The sequence below is a fragment of the Gossypium hirsutum genome, chromosome A05 (genome assembly GCF_007990345.1).
Source record: "Gossypium hirsutum isolate 1008001.06 chromosome A05, Gossypium_hirsutum_v2.1, whole genome shotgun sequence".
Lineage (NCBI taxonomy): Eukaryota > Viridiplantae > Streptophyta > Magnoliopsida > Malvales > Malvaceae > Gossypium > Gossypium hirsutum.
This window is the reverse complement of record NC_053428.1, coordinates 94,620,331-94,641,688: the sequence shown is the minus strand read 5'-3', so window position 1 is coordinate 94,641,688 and position 21,358 is coordinate 94,620,331. Positions and strand designations below refer to the sequence as shown.

Sequence of the window (21,358 nt, the reverse complement as noted above, 5' to 3'; positions counted from 1 at the left end):
AAAAAAAACTCTAACAATTCTCAACCAGAATGACCTACAACCAAATTTATCTAACTACAGGACAATCTCTGATCACATGCAGAATGTCTTCAGAATGATATCCACGCATACCACAAGAACTATCATATCATATTGCTCTCTTTAAAAAAAAGTGAATAATTTTTAAGTTGCTACTTTTTTTTCAAAATATATATATAATTTTTAAAATATATTTAACTCATTTTTTGATACATAAGTCAATTTAATATTTTATATTATGAATATTTATTTGATTTTATTTCACTTAACTTTTCACTTGAAACTTAATCAAGTAATTTATAAACAGCATAGATAATGTCATATATTGTTGAAAGGAAAAAAAGAAAAAAAAAAGTTGGGAGTGTCAAAATTAGAAAGAGATAGATCCAGCAAAGGGGAAACGCTAAAAGAGCCGTCACGCAATGCAACAATATTTATGGTATATATATAATTATTATTATGGGGCTTCAACGAGGGCATCTTCTGGCGCTGATTTACAGCTCCTTGGGGGTCTCCTCCTGCTGCTGACCGTTTCCCTTCCTTTTGGGGCCCCTGCAAACCTCTTCGCACAACTTCCAATGTAACAAAAATATTCATCCATGCATATACCTACATTCTAACCATGCACCTATATGTACATTTATATGTTAATGTTATCGATGTGCATTGATAGAAAGCATGCATTGAAGGCATATATATTTGATAATCTCTTCTTGTTCTCGCTTCATGCTTTCTGCGTTTCGTTGTTTGTTGTTTATTGATGGAAGCCTAAATTTGATGGGCAATTGAAAGGGATCGAAATGGTTTTTGATACTGTATATGTTGATTTCTTATATACTTATTTTTATTGCATACATAATATTTAATCTCTGAATTATATATGTGTATATATATCAAACTAGTTTTTAGCCTTGAAAAGTTGTCATTATTTGCGTCGAGATGACCTCTTGTTAATATACATGATATTAGACTTCATAATCTTTGAAAAAGAAAAATTAAGAATATGTAAAAAAGAAAAAGGCTTTAAGAAAATGGGGGCAGATGAAATAACTAGAATATAAAAGGCTTTGAGAAGGAGATGAAATTTATTTATTTATTTATTTATTTATTTATTTTGTTCCATGATAGCTGTTGAAAATTGAATTTGATCTCAACTTCAAACCATAAACGTAAAATTTTACTAGTTAAAACCAGTTAACATTTCATGCTAGAAGTTAATAACAATGTAGTATACTTTCATTTTCTTTAGCATTTACTTACTTGGGAATGTAGATCATGATCCTTATTACTTTTGAATTCGAGATTTAACTCCTTTTGTTCATGTAGTTATCATTAAAAAGTGGCATCCTATGGATCAGAATTCAAATCTCAGCATTTTCAACCCATTCCTCTACTCTATCATGTTGCGGTTTCTTTTGTAATTGCAAATAAAAATGAATATTGCCAAATGAAAATTGAAATGAAACTGTAGCTATTGTACGTAATAAGAGAATGGATGCTAAAAATGTATGAATTTTGCTTCCGATGAACCTGCAGGTGTAGTTCAAACTTTGTGTTATTTATTTCTCTTCAAAGTTATTACAGATTGAATTTTTTTCCCAAGCTGTTTTACTTTATGAATAAGGTTTTTGATTCTGTTATTGCTTTGTTCCTCCTTATTCTGGCCAGTAGTCAATATGATTAATGTGTTATTAAACTTGTTTTGTTGAAATAGAATGCCAAGTGGAAGTCAACATGGTTTAAAAAAGGCTATTGAGGCCCTGAAGGACTCCACAAAAGTTGGATTGGCAAGGGTATGTAGCGATCAAAGAGTAGGTTTCGAACAGAAAACTTTTTCTACCATTATTTTGATTAATATCGTATTTTAAAAGATTATATTTATGCACTACAGGGAGTAGAGGTTGCCATTGTCAAGGCTACCGACCATAAAGAAGTAGTGCCAAAGGAGAGACATGTCAGGAGTGAGTGATGTTAAATCTGCTTTATTTAACTAATTTTCTGGACCCTTATTTTGAAGAAAGAAAAGTTCCAAAGTTTCAATCTATCAGAGTATTGTGATACGAGCATGCCCCGCGAACCTTATCGAACAAGTCTGTCAAGCCGAGCATTGACATGTTGGCAAGCTGATCCCAGCTTGTTTCCAGCACCACGAGCTCCGTCCAGCTCAAATCCAACTTATTCGAGCTCAATCCAACTTGCCTGAGCTAAACCGAGCTCACTCCTAGCTCATATTCAGCTCACGAGCTAAACCTTAGCTCAACTTCAGCTTAGGAGTTTAATCTCAGCTCAACTTTAGCTCACGAGCTAAAGCTTAGCTCATTTTAGTTTAACCCGATTTTGTCTTTAATGCATTAAATAAAATTTGCACATATTTATTTAAGCATTAAACTTGTCTTATATTAATATTTGTTATTAATATGTCATAGATATCACATAACTTAAATGTGTTCACATTGTGCTGAATTTATGTGTGTTCACATGATGTCTTATGAATTGTTTTATTTCTTGTAGGTACAATGTTCATGGACGGCGCAATGAATGCTTGAAGAAACATCTCTTTTGGACATCCCACATGCATGAATGAACAACATTTAATTAGGTGCATGCATGACCAGATTCAAGGTGTTTACAAGTTCATGTATTTGTCAAATACATGAATGCACAAAATACATGAACGTTTGGGTTCAAATGCACATTCGATTACATGAATGATGAAGATTCATGCATGAATGTATCTAGAAGATCCAATCCCTTTGGACAGCACACATGCATGGATGGAAGGAAATTAATGCAAGTTCATGTAAGGCTTGGTGCAATGTATGAAGAGGTGCATGTAGAATTGAGGTTCAATGGACGGCATTTAAGGGAGTACATGTATTGGAGACGTTCATGCAAGTAGGGGCTATTTAATGTTCATGTTTTTGAAGGTTCATGGACCGAATTTATGGAGGAACATACATTGGGACGTTTCATGCATGATCCATGGATTTTCAAGCTAACCATTCAAGTATTTCAAGGTGCATTAAAGCTTCATTCGGCCAAGGGGGATGATGGAACATTAAAGGGCTGCACATTCATGGATATTCATGATTTTTCTTCTAGAATTATCTAGGTGTTTATGGCCGAATTTCTTATCTTCTAAGCTTGTCCATTCAGCTACTTTTATTTAGGCTATAAATATATGTTATTTCATTTGTAAGAGGTTAGACTTTTCACTCAATGAAACTTTGTTAAACTTTCATGGAATTTGTGAGATTTCTTTCTCTCATATTTCGTTGAGGACTTCGTTGGCTTATCTAGGAAGCCTAGTGGCGTCAACCCTGTTCTTCACTATCCCGAACTTATCACTATCAAATAGTGTGGCGTTCACCCATATACCGAGGTTCCTACTTTGTTAAGTAGTGGGTCGAGGTTCTATCATTTTCATCCTCCACCTTGAAAGCCTATAAGCATTTGGGTCGATATTTTCTAATATCGGTTCGTGCTTGCTTTTAAGAACCCTTTCTTCCATATCCATCATCTATTAACTTCTTTCACTTTCCCTTCCAACTTAACCGAACCTATACATATTATTCTTATCCATAAACCATCACAGAACCATTATACATAGCTTCCGTCCTATTTTCCCATCAACTTCATTTCAAAAGCGAATTGAACGATACTTTCTCGTAGACGATCGGGCAACTCAGCATACGACTCGACTCTCCCTGAGCCGGTTCGTATCATTTGGTATCAGAGCTACGAAAACAAGAAGATCGTGCAACGAAATTAATCTCGGGCTAGTCCAAGTGAACGCAAGTAAGTAGGATCCGGAATAAAAAAGAGTATAGAAAAAAAATTCGTATACTGAAGTTTTCTCATTTCGATTAGTTTGTTGTTGTTATTATAAAAACAAAAATCTACGTAGCCGAAGAAAAAAAATCGTGTACAAAAGTGTTTCTATTTTATTTAGTTTGCTGAAATAGTACAAAAAAAAGTTATACAAGTTAAAAAAAATTCGAAAAAAAATTCAAAAAAAATCTGAAAAAAAAGTGTTTTATGCAATTCGATTGTTGTTCGAATGTTAAAGCCCTTGGTTTGATATCGTTCCCGATTCATCTTCTATTCTAATCTCATCCACGCGACACTTTTTTTTACCCAATTTCCTTTTCTTTCAGCCAACTCGTAACCCTCATATGTTATCCTTTGTAAAACCATTTGAAATCGACCCTCAATACTAGAGATCAAGTCATACTAAGTCTGTTACAAGGTTATAAGAGGAGAAAGGAGCGGGAAAAGGCATAAGCGAGTGAGATCAATCGAGTGGAGGTAAAAGCCAAACGAGTGTAAACACGAGCGGGAGTGACACCTTTTTTTTTCTTCTTCTTTCCGAGCGAAATTGTGAGGTTTGTGGTGAGATACTTAATTTTTTTTATTTTGTTTTGTGATCTAACATTTTCTTATTAGCAACAAAAATCATGTCACGCGAAGAGTTCACTGAATCGGAATACCAATACTTGGTTCAAGAAATGCGAAGAATGGCGACTAAACGAGACCAAAGTGATCGAGTTTCTTCAAGTCGTAAAACGGAACTAAGAACCCCACGGAGATATACCCCCAACTACTACCTGAAAAAAAGTTCCAATCATGATTCCTTTTCGTCATCTACTTCGAGACAAAGAGATCCATACTATGACTCATATTCATCAGCGAATTCGAGAAGTGACTTCGATCGAAAGTCTTTTTCATCAAGAAATTCGAGAAGACGAGAAGCCAATTACGATTTTGATTCGTTCTAAGATGGCGTTCGAAGAGAAAGACATACTCCTACTAGATCTTCAAAGAAAACTTACTCAGAGTATTCTTCACAAAGTTTTGATTGTGAATCATACGCAAATAGTTCTTCATCTTTTGAACAAAATTTGTATTCTCATCGTTCTTTTATACATTCTTGTAAAGAGAAAACAAAGAAAAGAAAAGAAAAAGCAAAAGAAGAAAAAGAAAATGAAATAAAAAGAAAAGAGGGACAATAGGCAAGTAAGAATCTTGAGAGAACTTGAAAAAGCCTTTGAAAAAGCCTTTGAAAAGCAAAAAGAAAATGAAAAAGAAAATGAGATTGAAAAAGAGAATGAAAAGAAATTTGAGAGTGAAAAAGAAGATGAAAAAGAAATTGAAACAAAAGAAACGAGTGATTCAGAAGAAAAAGAATCGAGTGAGAAAACAAGTGAGCAAGTGAGGATTATTTCTACTAACCCACCTATTCGATCTTCTTATGAATTAACTTTTCAGGTTCCTAGAAGTTGGTGCGACCAATTCCATCTACATTACCTTCCAAACGAGAGGTGTTTTAGGTTGTTCGAAAAAGGTAAGTTCGCGAATGACTACCACCCACTTGCGATCGAAGGTAAGGAAGGTAAGGATTCTTTGTTTATCGAATCAAAGTCACTTGATTTGGATAATTTTTGTTCACTTACTGTTGTTAACGAATTTGTTTTAAAAGGTGCCATATACAGCTTTTCTTATGACGATTACTACATTGGCAAATTTGTTGACAACATTGGATTAGTTTTCTCTAAGCGAATTTTGAACATGTTTGATCAAAGTCTATCACGTAAAAATTCCAATGTGTTTGACCCTGCAAACTTTTTGAACTCATGTGTTAAATCTTTATGTTTAAATATGCCTGCTCAATTGATTTGTGATAAATCTGCCTGTTTGAAAAGTTGCTTGTTCGTTAAAAATTCTTTGTTTGGCATCCAGGTTAAAAGATCTTCACATGATATGTGCAATTGTGTTCTTCATGAAGAATCTTTGAGTTTTTGTGTGAAATTTCCATGTAGTGATTTGCATTCTCGATTAATACTCTTGAAGTATGAACCTTTGCATTTTGGTATGCTCGGTTTTGTCAAATCAACATGTGTGTTTAAACTAGTGAAATATAATTCGTGTGGTGAGTTGATTATATCTTTTTCTAATATGTTGCTTGTTGGAATTCCTAAACAAGTTCGTGTGTTCAAGCCTGGTATTTGCTACGTGAATTCATTTTATGGAAACATTAAGCACTTTGCATCATTTGCAATCAAAATATGTTTGCTTGATGTTCAAACTTTTGATAAGAAGGTGAAATTCAATGATTTGGGTTTCAATTTTGATTCATTTATTAAACACCTTGTTTGGCAACATCTGAAATTTTCGTTTCATTTTGAGAAGGTAAGGCCAACCTATGTTTTTGGAATTGAATCAAATTTCCATGGTAACTTTCCATTTCCATTTAAGTCCATAGTTTTCGATAATACTAACCAGTCTTATTTTTGTGAATTCCACCCCTCGAGGAGCAAGACATGTCATGGTGCGTCACCACCTATTCAAATTTATTGGAGTAATAGGTTTTTCTTACGTTATCTATCCAAAGAGAGAAGATTCATTTTGACCGAGAAAGGTAAACCCAATCCTCAATTGTCTTCTCTTCATATTCGTCAAGGTAAGTCATCTGAAAATTTTCAAATATCTTTGCTCAATTCGATTGAAGTTGAAAATTCCATTGATTTGTTGTTTGGAAATTATTTATACTGTGATGTGATGGATTTTTCCTTTTGGAATTGTAATGATGTGATTATTATGTTGGAATTTGGAGACAACCCTCATGTTGTTCAAAAACGAAAGAAAGAGTTAGCATACCTGTGGCCATGGCATGCCTTGCATGAGCAAGACAAGGGATCAAATCAGTTGCTATATTCGATTAAAGAAATTAAAATGTTTTGGATGAGGAATAATGTGTTTAAGTGCCTGCCATCATTCACAACCAATTATTCCTTGATCCAACTTAGTTTTCATGTTTGCAATGATGGTCTAATGAAACTCTTTGATAAATTTACGTATGCTTGCTTTGCCCAATTGAGATTTTTGGCATATGTTCGATTGAATGAATTTTTTATGAACTATCGAACACATTTGAATTTGACTCCTTTGAGTTTCTTTTTACCGGCTGTGGTAAGAATTTTTCAGGTTTGTGTGACATCTTCCATCCCATTTGATCGAGGAAAACCATGCACGAGTTAAAGTTCTCCCATGGACAAACAGCTCGACTTGAGCACAAGTCGCCTAAAAGAGGGGGGGATGATATGAGCACGCCCCACGAACCTTATCGAACAAGTCTGTCAAGCCGAGCATTGACATGTTGGCAAGCTGATCCCAGCTTGTTTCCAGCTCCACGAGCTCCGTCCAGGTCAAATCCAACTTATTCGAGCTCAATCCAACTTGCCTGAGCTAAACCGAGCTCACTCCTAGCTCATATTCAGCTCACGAGCTAAACCTTAGCTCAACTTCAGCTTAGGAGTTTAATCTCAACTCAACTTTAGCTCACGAGCTAAAGCTTAGCTCATTTTAGTTTAACTCGATTTTGTCTTTAATGCATTAAATAAAATTTGCACATATTTATTTAAGCATTAAACTTGTCTTATATTAATATTTGTTATTAATATGTCATAGATATCACATAACTTAAATGTGTTCACATTGTGCTGAATTTAGGTGTGTTCACATGATGTCTTATGAATTGTTTTATTTCTTGTAGGTACAATGTTAATGGACGACGCAATGAATGCTTGAAGAAACATCTCTTTTGGACATCCCACATGCATGAATGAACAACATTTAATTAGGTGCATGCATGACCAGATTCAAGGTGTTTACAAGTTCATGTATTTGTCAAATACATGAATGCACAAAATACATGAACGTTTGGGTTCAAATGCACATTCAATTACATGAATGATGAAGATTCATGCATGAATGTATCTAGAAGATCCAATCCCTTTGGACGGAACACATGCATGGATGGAAGGAAATTAATGCAAGTTCATGTAGGGCTTGGTGCAATGTATGAAGAGGTGCATGTAGAATTGAGGTTCAATGGACGGCATTTAAGGGAGTACATGTATTGGAGACATTCATGCAAGTAGGGGCTATTTAATGTTCATGTTTTTGAAGGTTCATGGACCGAATTTATGGAGGAACATACATTGGGACGTTTCATGCATGATCCATGCATTTTCAAGCTAACCATTCAAGTATTCAAGGTGCATTAAAGCTTCATTCGGCCAAGGGGGATGATGGAACATTAAAGGGCTGCACATTCATGGATATTCATGATTTTTCTTCTAGAATTATCTAGGTGTTTATGGCCGAATTTCTTATCTTCTAAGCTTGTCCATTTAGCTACTTTTATTTAGGCTATAAATATATGTTATTTCATTTGTAAGAGGTTAGACTTTTCACTCAATGAAACTTTGTTAAACTTTCATGGAATTTGTGAGATTTCTTTCTCTCATATTTCGTTAAGGACTTCGTTGGCTTATCTAGGAAGCCTAGTGGCGTCAACCCTGTTCTTCACTATCCCGAACTTATCACTATCAAATAGTGTGGCGTTCACCCATATACTGAGGTTCGTACTTTGTTAAGTAGTAGATCGAGGTTCTATCATTTTCATCCTCCACCTTGAAGGCCTATAAGCATTTGGGTCAATATTTTCTAATATTGGTTCGTGCTTGCTTTTAAGAGCCTTTTCTTCCATATCCATCATATATTAACTTCTTTCACTTTCCCTTCCAACTTAACCGAACCTATACATATTATTCTTATCCATAAACCATCATAGAACCATTATACATAGCTTCCGTCCTATTTTCCCATCAACTTCATTTCAAAAGTGAATTGAACGATACTTTCTCGTAGACGATCAGGCAACTCAGCATACGACTCGACTCTCCCTGAGGCGGTTCGTATCATATTGCCAAAATGTTACAAAAACAGTGTATAATTAAGTAAAAAGCCTTTGATTTTACAAGGAAGCAAGATGCATGAAATATTTTTACTTGCTCACAATTGTGCAGAAAGGGAGCTTATGGCTGATAGCTCCTTTTGCTCATTCATTCAACTAGAAAGAGCAATACATTTATAACCAAATACATCACTAAATACTGCCTACTACCACTAAGTAGCCTAGTAATTTGTAAAACATTGCTTGTGCACATAAACAAGCCACCTAAACTAGTAATTCAAGTACCTAAACACTTCAAGCTTTTATCAGCTTGTTCATTTTCAACTAAGTTTAATTACAATGTAACTCGACAAAAAACTTGTTAATGCAGCATGCACAAGAGCTGCAACATGCAAATAGCCTGCATGCACTTTAACAAAAACATAACAACAGCATGGTTGGCCACTTCTCAGCAGGATCTATATCACTCGTATTCTAATCAACTCAATAGTTAAATTTATTCTTTCTGCTTATTGACGGGTTATTATTGACTTTCTAGGAGCCTGCAATTTTCTTTGTCTTCAACATTATTCTTTTAGAATATAAAAATGCTAACCCTTTCTTGTCTTCAGCTATCTTGGCTGCTGTTTCAAATCGCTCTGATGCCGCTTTCTGCATACACACTCTATTGAAGCGTCTTGCTAAAACCCATACTTGGACGGTACCTCTGTATCTCATAACCCAGCCTCAGTTACTTCGCATTCACCATAGTGCAAATCCACATAATAGGTTGTTGAGATTTGGCCTGCAATGCAACATTGAACCGTTGGCAGCTTGGAAGTATGCATGAAGCAGTAGCAGCTCAGCCTAAAGGGCACGATCGAGCTGAGTTCAAGAGCAGCATCTAGCTTAGCTGCCTTGTTTCATTTTGTTACTTTGGTTCATATGTAACTTGATCAAGTTAGCTTGTAACTTGACACCAAAGTTTGTAGAGTTCGATGGATGTAAGGCTGGCCATACCAGCTTACTTTGTCTTGTAATTTAAGTTAACTTAAGTCTCTTATTAGTGGGAGTAGGTAAATCATTAAGTAATGGTCATTTGACTTGTTAACTTTGTATTTATTTTCATCATCAATCAATGAAAATTGCTGTTGATTTTCTCATCCCTTTTTAGTGCTCAAGTTCTTTGCTTTTTGCTCTTGGTTTCATTTTAGTTCTTAAGCAAATAGGTTGTTATTTTTTGTGTTGTTGCTGCCAATGTTCTAACAAATGGTATCAAGAGCCTAAGTCTTTGAGGGCCTTCTCTTGTTGGTTATTGTTTTTTTGTGAAATCAAGCTTAAGAAAGTAGGAAACCGAAGCTGTTGAACTTGTTGCAGCAGGATGAGCTTCACACCACCTCCACCTCCTGTGTTCACTAGTGAGAACTACCACATTTGGGTGGAAAAAATGAAGACTTACCTTCAGGCGCACGATTTGTGGAGTGTAGTGGAGAATGATGCCGAGCCACCTCTATTGAGAGCCAATCCCACTGTTGCTCAGATGAGACAGCATGCTGAGGAGTCTGCCAAGAAGCCTAAAGCCATGGCCTGCTTGCAGAATAGAGTGTCTGATGTGATCTTTACTCGCATTATGGCATGTGACTCACCTAAGCAAGCTTGGGACAGGTTGAAGGAGGAATTCATGGGGTTTGAGAAGACTAGACAGCAACAGTTGATTAATCTGAGGAGAGATTTTGAGAATCTCAAGATGAAAGATGCTGAGACCATTAAGCAGTATACAGATAGAATAATGGCCACAATGAACAATATAAGGTTGCTTGGTGTAGACTTTGCTGAAAGTAGGGTGGTTGAGAAGGTAATCACCACACTTCCTGAGAGATTCGAGTCTAAGATATCCTCATTGAAGGACTCGAGAGACCTCACCACCATTTCTCTATCAGAATTGGTGAACTCACTTTATACTTTGGAGCAGAGAAGGGCTAATAGGCAGGAAGAACACTCTGAGGGAGCCTTCCAAGCAAGGGCCAAAGACAGTTTCAGTGCAAATCAAAAAGGCAAGAAGCCTTGGCTTGACAAGAAGGACAAATTCAGAAGGGATTCAAGCAAGAGGAGCTACCTACCATGCACTTATTGCAAAAGAACCACACACTTAGAAAAAAACTGTTGGAGAAGACCAGATGTTCAATGTTGGAAATGCAAGCAATATGGTCATGTTAAGAAACTTTGTAGGAACAAAGGCAGAGTACCAATACAGCAACAAGATCAGGCACATCCTGCTGAGGATCAACAAGCTCAAGAGAAGCATGTTTTCAGTGCATCTTCCCTTACAACCACAAGCAAAGCCAAATGTAGTTGGCTTATAGATAGTGGCTGCTCACATCACATGGCTGCTGATGTGAACCTATTTAAGGAGCTTACAGGAGTTTTAGCTCAAGGATTAGAATTGGCAATGAGAGCTTAATTGAAGCTAAAGGCTGGGGTGATGTGTTGATCAGCTCAAGCTCAGGCAACAAGCTGATTATTGATGTGTTGTATGTGCCCGATATAGACCAAAACTTGCTCAGTGTTGGTCAGTTGATAGAAAAAGGCTATTCTTTGTTCTTTAGAAGTGGTTCCTGTGTTATTAAAGATTTTCTTGGTTAGGAAATTGCCAGAGTACCTATGGCAGACAAGTGTTTCATGTTGGATGTTAGTCAGCTTGAAAAAAGGTCATATTTGAGCCAAAGTGACAGTGCTGGCCTATGGCACAGGAGGCTAGGCCATGCCAATTTCAGGTCACTTGATTTGCTGCATAAGCTTGGTTTGGCAAAGGATATGACCAAGGTCGAGCCACTTGAAGGTGTTTGTGATGTCTGTCAACTTGGCAAGCAAGCTAGGTTTCCTTTTCCAATTGATCAAGAATGGAGAGCTCGAGAGAAGCTTGAACTGGTGCATTCTGACATTTGTGGCCCAATGAAGACCCCTTCACTGAATGAAAGTAAGTACTTTGTACTTTCATTGATGATCTAACCAGATTCTGTTGGATTTTCTTCTTGAAATAGAAGTCTGATGTGTTTGAAGCTTTTGGAAAGTTCAAAGCCATGGTTGAAAACCAAGTTGGTTGTAGGATCAAGACATTAAGAACAGACAATGGGGTTGAGTATCTGTCTGATAGATTCAAGAGGCTATGTGAGCAGGCTGGGATCCATCATCAGCTAACCACAGTGTACACTTCTCAGCAAAATGGAGTGTGTGAAAGGAAGAATAGGACTGTAATGGATATGGCTAGGTGCTTGCTGTTCCAAAGCAAGCTTCCAAACTCATTTTGGGCAGAGGCTGTCAATAGCTCGGTGTATCTGCTCAACAAGCTCCCAACACATGCTGTCAAGGATAAGACACCCTTTGAAGCATGGCATGGACTCAAACCATCTGTCTCTCATTTGAAGGTCTTTGGATGTGTGTGCCATGTCCTTGTACCTGCAGAAAGAAGGACCAAGCTCGAGAAGAGGTCTGTTCCTTATATTTTTTTAGGCTATAGCAGTCACAAGAAAGGCTATAGAGTCTATGATCCTTCAACAATGAAGATTTTGGTAAGTAGAGACATCAGATTTGATGAAAAGAATATTTGGAACTGGGATGGTTCGAATGCAAGTCAGTTTGAAGAGGATTCGGCTGAAGGCAACTTGGAGCTAATTGAAAGTGAGCCTAGTAATGGCAATGTTGATGACCTTCCTGTGAGAGGTACTAGGTCCATTACTGATGTTTATCAGAGATGCAATGTGGCCATTGTGGAGCCTTCGAGCTATGAAGAAGCAGCTAGGGACATGAATTGGAAGAAAGCTATGGAAGTAGAAATGGACATGATTCAAAAGAATCAGACTTTGGGACTTGGTTGAGAGACCAAAAAAGAAGGTTATTGGAGTTAGATAGGTCTTTAAAGCAAAATTCAATGCTGATGGCTCATTGAACAAACACAAGGCAAGGTTGGTGGTTAAGGGGTATTGCCAGCAGTATGGAGTTGATTTTGAAGAGACCTTTGCCCCAGTTGAAAGGTTGGATACCATCAAGCTACTGTTTTCTTTGGCTGCACAGAAGAAATGGCAGATACATCAACTTGATGTTAAGTCAGCCTTCTTAAATGGCTTTCTCAAGGAGGAGATTTACATAGAGCAACCCGATAGCTTCCAAGTCCAAGGACAAGAAGACAAGGTCTATAGGCTGAAGAAGGCTCTATATGGGTTGAAACAAGCACCTAGAGCATGGTATGATAGGATAAATGCTTACCTATCTAAGCTCGAGTTTAAGAAAAGCCTGAGTGAGCCAACCCTCTATGTGAAGAAATCCAAGGATGAGACATTGCTGACTGTCTCGATTTATGTCGATGACTTGCTAGTGACTGGAAGCAATGATGTTCTGGTCAATGAGTTCAAAGCACAGATGCAAGGGGTATTTGATATGACTGATTTGGGGATCATGACCTACTTCCTTGGTATGGAAGTGAACCAGACTGATCGAGGGATTTTCATTAGCCAACATGCATTCGTCTTAAAGATACTTGACAAGTTTAGCATGCAAAATTGCAAGCTTGTAAACACACATATGGCTCAAGGAGAGAAGCTGTCAAGCATTGGTGATCATGTAAGGGTCAATGACAAGGAGTATAGGAGTTTAGTAGGTTGCTTGCTCTATTTGACAGCAACCAGACCTGACTTGATGCATGCTGTGAGTTTGTTGGCAAGGTTTATGCATTGTTGTAATGTTGTGCATTTCAGGGCTGCCATGTAATATCCTGATTTTGGGCCTAGTCAGAATAGTGGTTTCGTGACCACAAAATCTGAGATAGAAATAATTATTTTATGATTATTTTGAGGTCTATGATATGATTGCATGATTGTGTGAAAATTTCTTGAAGAAATTTTATGCATAATGTGCTTAAATTGAAATTAGGGACTAGATCAAATAATTTGTAAAACTTGCATTCTAGAAGTTTCTAGTATGAAATTGTTTTGAAATATTAATTAGGAGGTCTTAAATAGAAATTTTACCAATTTCTAAGTCTATGGACAAAATTGGACATGGATGGAATTTTTGGAAAGTTTAGTAGTAAGGGCATTTTGGTCATTTAGGGGTAAAATGAATTAAAATACAAAATTAAAAGCCAATTTTGCTCATATTCAACCCCATGGCCGAATATAGCAAGGAGAAACCATGGCTAGGGTTTTTCAAGCTTCCAAGCTCGATTGTAAGTCCGTTCTAGCCTCGTTTTTAATGATTTTTACGTTTTTGGAGTCCCGGTAGCTCGATTAAGCTTATGCTAGCAATAATTCAACCTAGGGTTCATATTTGGAAAAATACCCAGAGATGAAATTTGTGTATTTTGGTATTTTATGATAGAATATAAGGTTTTAAATTATGTTAGACAACTTGTGCTACTCGGCTTTAAGCGAAAACTAGCAAAAGGGCTTAATCGATAAAAATACCTAATAGTCATAAGTACATGTTAGAGTGAGAATTTGATGTTGCCATAGCAGGGAAAAATGATCAGCATGTCATAAAACATAAGAAAATAGGCTGAAGTTTAATTTACGAGCTTTGGGGCAAAAGTGTAAATATGCAAAAGTTTAGGGGAAAAATTGTAATTTTTCCAAAATATGATTTTGGGTCAATTTGAATAATGTGAGTCCTAATTAGACTATATTTTAAATGATAGAGCAAGGAAAACTAAAATTCGGGCTAAAATGGAAAAATACCAAGTTGTGCACGAAATGGTAAAAGTAGCCATTTTCGCATACGAGGTAAGTTCATGTGTAAATAATGTAGCATAATTGTTATTTTTAAGTTATTGATGTTAATTATATGATATGCTAATTTTTTTTTATCGTGAAATATTATGCTTTGTGGTTAATGTTGAGTAATATGCAAATTATGTTTACTACTTGATAAATATGAATTGCTACCGAGTATCGGTTCCGATATTCCATGGAAGACGACAAATGTGAGATCGAGGGAAAAAGCCCATTTGAACCTTAGGAATAGATTAGGATACAAGTGACATGTCACTAGGATGGTTGAGCATCCGAACTCGTTGAGTTGAGTCCGAGTTCACTTATGGATGCGAATGTCCGAACTCGTTGAGTTGAGTCCAAGTTCGAGAGATGTAACTAGGCATCCGAGCTCATTGAGTTGAGTCCGAGTTCACTTATGGATGCGAATTCCCGAGCTCGTTGAGTTGAGTCCGAGTTCACTTATGGGCGGGTTACATGGTAGCTTGGCTACATATGTGGCACTTATGTGCAAACTTTCCATGTATCTGAATTATATTTCGATGTGTTCAACGGGTAAAGTTCTACTCAAATGGAGGAATACTCAAGATGAAAGGGACGTATTGGTAAGTGTTTTGAAATGGATACTTCGAACAGGTATGTACTTAACCCTCGGGTTGAAAACTCGATATAACAACAATATGGTAAGATGATAAATGAAAATGTGAAATGAATGTCTTGGTGATGATTATGCAAATGATGTTTTATGTTTGCTTATATGGTTATGTTACTTGCTATTTGCATGTGAACTTACTAAGCATTTATGCTTACTCCCTCCTTTTCATTCCTTGTAGTGTTGACAAGCCAGCTCGGAAATCGGAAACGGTCAGAGGCACGCTCACACTATCCGTATACCATCTTGGCATAATGGCTTGTATATTTTGAGTATGGCATGTATAGCATTATAATCATTTTGTGTGTATGGTCTTATGATATGGTTATTGAGTGGTATGGAAATGCTTGGTAATTATTAGCCATTGGAATGGCTAATCATGATCATATTTGGTGTTATGTATGCTAAATTGCTAGCTAATCCATGGAAACCATGAAATAGGTAAAATTTACCATAAAATAGATTCAGATAGCAGCAGTGACGTGAGTTTGAAAAATCACTAAAAATAGTAGAGATACAATTAGATGATGAATAATATATGGAATTGAATAATTATGAGTCTATTTTCATATGGATGGAACAAAACAGGTATATGAGTTATATTTTATGAGATGTTTAAATTTTTGTGAAACAGGGCCAGTGCGATTTCTAGATCCCCTGTTTTGACTTTGGAAATTCACCATAAATTTTTCAAAAATAATTAGAAGTCATGATTTATATGTACAGATTCCTTATTTAGTCTAGTTTTATTAGAAAGAAACGGCATAGTAATTGAAACTCTGTACAAGGAGATATCTGATTCGTAATACACAGAGGTCAGAGCAGTCAAACTCTGAAATAGGGGAGACTTTAACTAATAAACTGTACTAATTTGCTTGACCAAAAATTCTATAAAAAAATTTACGGAATTGGATTTCAAGTTTCGTAACTCAGGAGATGAATTTTTAAGAGACTATGATGCAGATTGTTAGCTTGACTGAAAATTTTAAAAATAAATTGTTTGAGCTGTTTAAGTAATGAATTAAGTCTATTAACACCTCGTGTTCGACTCCGGCGATGGTCTCGGGTACGGGGTGTTACATTTAGTGGTATCAGACCAGGTTTAGTCGGTTCTCGGACTAACCTAGCATGTGTAAAAGTTTAGCTATACATGCCACTGATCTGTGATAGTGTGATGTCTTCCGACGCGTATGAGTACCGTCTTATTAAGACAGTGTACTCTCCAACCGAGCTGCGCTGACCATGTTCAATGTTATGCGAAGATATTTGAGTAAAGTTATGATTATGATAAGTCTCGGTTCAGAAAAGTATGAATAAAAGTTTATGATACATATGTGATAATATGTGAGATGAAAGTTCATGTTGTGATAAATATCCATATTTGTTTAATGCTCATACGATGTAGTGTATGTGGCTTACTTGATAAGATGAACGGAATAAATAGAAAGTAGTAGAGGTATGAATAAAGGTCATAATATCATAATACGAATGAAAATGTCCTTGTCTTGATTGGATGTTGAATGTTGATGAATGTTAATGATATACAATTTTTTATGAGATAAAGGATTATAATGAAATGAACTTATCTATGTTAAATTGTTGGACTAAATTATATGATTGTAATGATATGTACACGATGATGCACGAAATGAAAGTTGTGATTGTGATGCAAATATCTATGTTTGTTTGGCCTTATATGATGCCATGAGCATGAATTATATTAATTAAATGAATGGATAAGTAAAGCTATCTAGAAAACATAGAATGTATGCATAAGTATATTGTCTAAATGGGACAATAGGAAAATTGGTGTAAGCCAACATGAATGAATGACATGATTTTGATGATGTTGCTATGATGATGGGAGTTGTGTCATATGTGTATGTATAAGAAAGTCGAGTCAGAGGTCCTACAACCCCTCCCCCTTACCAAAGTGGTACTTATAATGGAATTTCATGAGATTTGTATTGAATAAGTTTCCGGTTGAGAACCCAAAGAGTTCAGTGATAGAATAATTATAAGTATGATCAGAGATTGAAAATGAGCTGATAAGTAAAGTCAGAGCCAGTAAAGTATCGGATTGATATAAAGATTATTGGAATTATGCACTATCCCAGTTAGAGAAGGAATTCTCTTTGGTAAATTGAATTACTCAGGTGCAAGGTCGAGAAAAGTGTAAATTGAAATTTATTCAGAACTGGCATTCTTTAGTGAATGGTTTCATATGAAATTTGTGACTGCAGAACTAGTTGGGGAAATGATAATTGAAATGTGAACTATCTGTGTAACACCCCGTACCCGAGACCGTCGCCGGAGTCGAACACGAGGGGTTTGCAGACTTAAATCACTTATTTGCACAGTCCATTTTAAATTTCCAGACGAGCTGGCTAACTGCGTCACTGTCACCTTAAAAATCATACCTCGAGCTCCAAAACTCGAAAGCCAGTTCCGTAAATTTTTCCTAAAACTAGACTCATTTCTCCATCTACAAATTTTTTCTAGAATTTTTGGTCAAGCCAATTAGTACAGTTTATTAGTTAAAGTCTCCCCTGTTTCAGGGTTCGACTACCCTGACCTTTGCACATTCCGACTTGGATATCTCCCTGTACAGGGCTTCAATACTGATTCCGTTTGTTTCTATAGAAACTATACTCAAAAAGAAATCTATGCATATATGTAATGACTTCTAATTATCTCTGGGTAATTTATAATGAATTTCCAAAGTCGGAACAGGGAATCCAGAAACTGTTCTGGCCCTGTCTCACGAAAACTTAAATATCTCTTAACATACTGTTCATATGATCATTTCATTACTTTCCTATGAAAATAGATTCATCAAGGTTCGTTTACATAATTTATTCAATATTTAATTCCATTCCTAATATTTTTAGTGATTTTTCACATCCACATCACTGCTGCTGCCAGCATCTATTTTTAAGGTAAACTTTACCTATTTCATGATCCTCCATGGATCAGCTAGAGTTTGTCATACATATACCAAAAGTGATCCTGAATGACCATTCCCATGGCTAACCGTTACCAACATTTCCATACCAAATGATTATAACATTATGCTCAAAACATATATAAGCCATTTTCGCATGGCTATCCAAAATTATACAAATCCAAAAGGTCCATGACCCACAACAAAAAAGGGTAGTCCTATACATGCCATTTCAAAGTTCAACCAAAAGTGTACCAAAAAGGGGCTTTGATAGTGTGGGTGACTTCGACTTCAAAATTCCCGAGTCCGATAGCTGACGAACCAAAATCTATAAAACAGAGGATTAAAGAAACGGAGTAAGCATTAAATGCTTAGTAAGTCTTGAGCAAAGAATTTAAGCACAACTGAAGTATAGCATTCATATAACTAAACGGATAATCCCATATATACATATTCTCAAATCATTCCTACTTCACATTCCAACCCCTATATTCATACATAAGGGATCATCTTAGCCAAATACCGGAAGCTCATTACTCGACTAAGCGAATATTATTCGAAGGGAATCAACTATTCCAATGCACATACGAAACATACCTCATTGTTGGGATTTTACAAGCGTATTAACTAAAATTTTTACAGCAAGATCGCTCATTCCCGAATCACATACCTTCAGAATTTAACCGAATATAGCTACTCGCTCAAATGCCTTCGGGACATAGCCCGGTTATAGTAACTCGCACAAATGCCTTCGGGACTTAACCCGGATTTAGTAACTCGCACCAATGCCTTCGGGCTTAGCCCAGAATTAGTAACTCGCACAAATGCCTTCGGATCTTAGTCCGGATATAGTCACTTAGCACAAAAGCCTTCGGGACTTAGCCCGGATATCATTCGAATAACCAAGCACATATATCAATAAATCATGACACATCCGTATTTCATTTTCATTACCAAAGCTCAAACACAAGACACTTATCACACTTGCAATTTCGGCTCACTAGCCACATACAAAGAGCATGATTTTGATTTGCTTAAAACATGATCTAATCAAATCATAATCTAAGTTCTATTACTCAAAAACTTACCTCGGATGTCGTCGAACGATTTCGATGGCTATTCGACAACTTTTTCCTTTCCCTTATCCAACTGTGGTCCTCTAAGCTCTTGAGCTAATTCAAACAAATTTAACTTATTAAAGTCTCATTTATGCTAGCTTATGGCCGAATATGACAAGGAGTTTGATTGGTCATATGGCCACCTTCTAGCTCAACTACACAATGGTCATATGCATTTTTAATCACATCAAGCAATTTAATACAATTCATTCGAATATCAAAAGAAAACCTCAAGGTACTTAGCCCATATATACTTTAGGCATTAGAGTCACATATATATTTGGAATCATGAATCAAACTCAACATTTTAGCTAATATTCCCCCTTGGCCGAATTTTCTAAGCCAAGACAAAAGCATCAATATGCTTGCCTCTAACCGAATACATGCAACACCAATCTTCTTCCTATGGCCGAATATGCATGTCTATGTTGAGGCCGATTATATACTTAATACCACACATAAATGGCATACATTTTACTAACTAATGCATTACATATTATAACTCAATACGCATCCATCATTTACTCCATAACCGAAGCACCATCATGTGTAAATATATACCTTGAGATAATATATAGGTCATACCAATACATCATGTGCAATCATATATATATATACGTGCAAGAGCCGAATCACAAATTTGATTATAACCAAATATAAACATATATCCAAAACATAAATCTTACCTACCATGCAATAAGCATAAATCACACTTATGGATATACCATGGCCGATACTTCCAACAACACCAAATAAAAATATACTTCATGGATCTAAGGTAGAACCAAGAAAGGAACTCATAATCATCAAGATGTAAGCAACTACCATTGTTCATCTAGATTTAGCATGAAACACAACCATCACCCTTATTAATCTCCATAGCCGAAAACCTTACTTATTCCAAAATCACAATTTCAACATGGGTTACCAACAATAACTTGATATCTCACTCAAAATCAACTAGGATTTCAAGAACTAGTATCAACTTCCTTACCTTAATATCGACCTAAGATGACCGATTGCTTCACTCCTTCCTTCCTCCTCTCAATTCGGCCAAGAAGAGCCAAAGAACACAACTTGTTTTCTTTCTTCCTTAGAACATTCGGCCAAGAGAAATGAAAAAGATGGACACTTTTTTTTTGTTTTCTTTCTTACATTCACGGCAATGGGGAGGAGGAAAAACAATCACACACATTCTTTCCTTTTTCCATTTCTTTATTACCCATACTCCTTATTTTATTGTTCCTAACATACATCACTAAAATAACATGTTTGTGACATGTTTCCACTCATAGCATGGCCGGCCACTATGCTTTAATTTGGGTAAATTGACATGCAAACCCATCATTTTCACAATATGCATTAATAGGCCACTTCACATTTGCCTAGCACATTTCTAAATTTTCTCACATAAGTCCTATTTGATAAAATTCACTTACAATTAACAAAATTCAAACATGAAATTTTCACACATGCATATGTACATATAATGAGCATCAACTATGACAGTTAATTATTTTTATGACTCGGTTTAGTGGTCCCGAAACCAATTCCCGACTAGGGTCACATTAGGGCTGTCACAATCTGAGTGTGACAGTTATGACTGGACAGATTTAGCAGTCTCTTTTGAGATGTTCTATGTGTTTACCCGTTCTCAGAAATATTTCTATGGCTATTGATATTCTGAAGAAATTCTTGTTATATGGGAATGTCTTTTAATCCTGGTGTTGGATGAAAGCATTGGTAGTCTGACTAGTTTATAATTTATATTGCTCTATTTCATCGGGTATTCTATTTCATTTCGTCTGATAAGAATTGATGAGAAAATACATATGATATTATGATTCTGTTTCTTCTACTTGATGCTTCATCTGATATATATGTATGGGAAGATATATTAATCTTGTTATATTTGATTTCAGTGGGATTAAATGATGTTTTCTTTTGGACTTTCTTTCTTTGAAGAATTATCGGGGTATTCTGTATTTTCTCTATGAGTTTGGTTTTCGATTCTCCGGCATAGTATCGTATCTTGGGTTTCTTTATTCTGGATTTCTTTATTCTGGATTTCGCTATCTTGGATTTCTTTATTCGGTTTCCTTGTTATCTTTGTTCCATAATTTGTCA

General features: G+C 36.1%; 1 long non-coding RNA gene across 1 annotated transcript; it reads left to right on the top strand.

Moving 5' to 3' along the window:
- Positions 1-486: 486 nt before the first annotated feature.
- Positions 487-2,643, top strand: LOC121229726 (uncharacterized). The gene is made up of 4 exons (XR_005927682.1): positions 487-598; positions 1,733-1,811; positions 1,910-1,979; positions 2,530-2,643. It is a non-coding gene; the product is annotated as an uncharacterized lncRNA (long non-coding RNA).
- Positions 2,644-21,358: the final 18,715 nt, after the last annotated feature.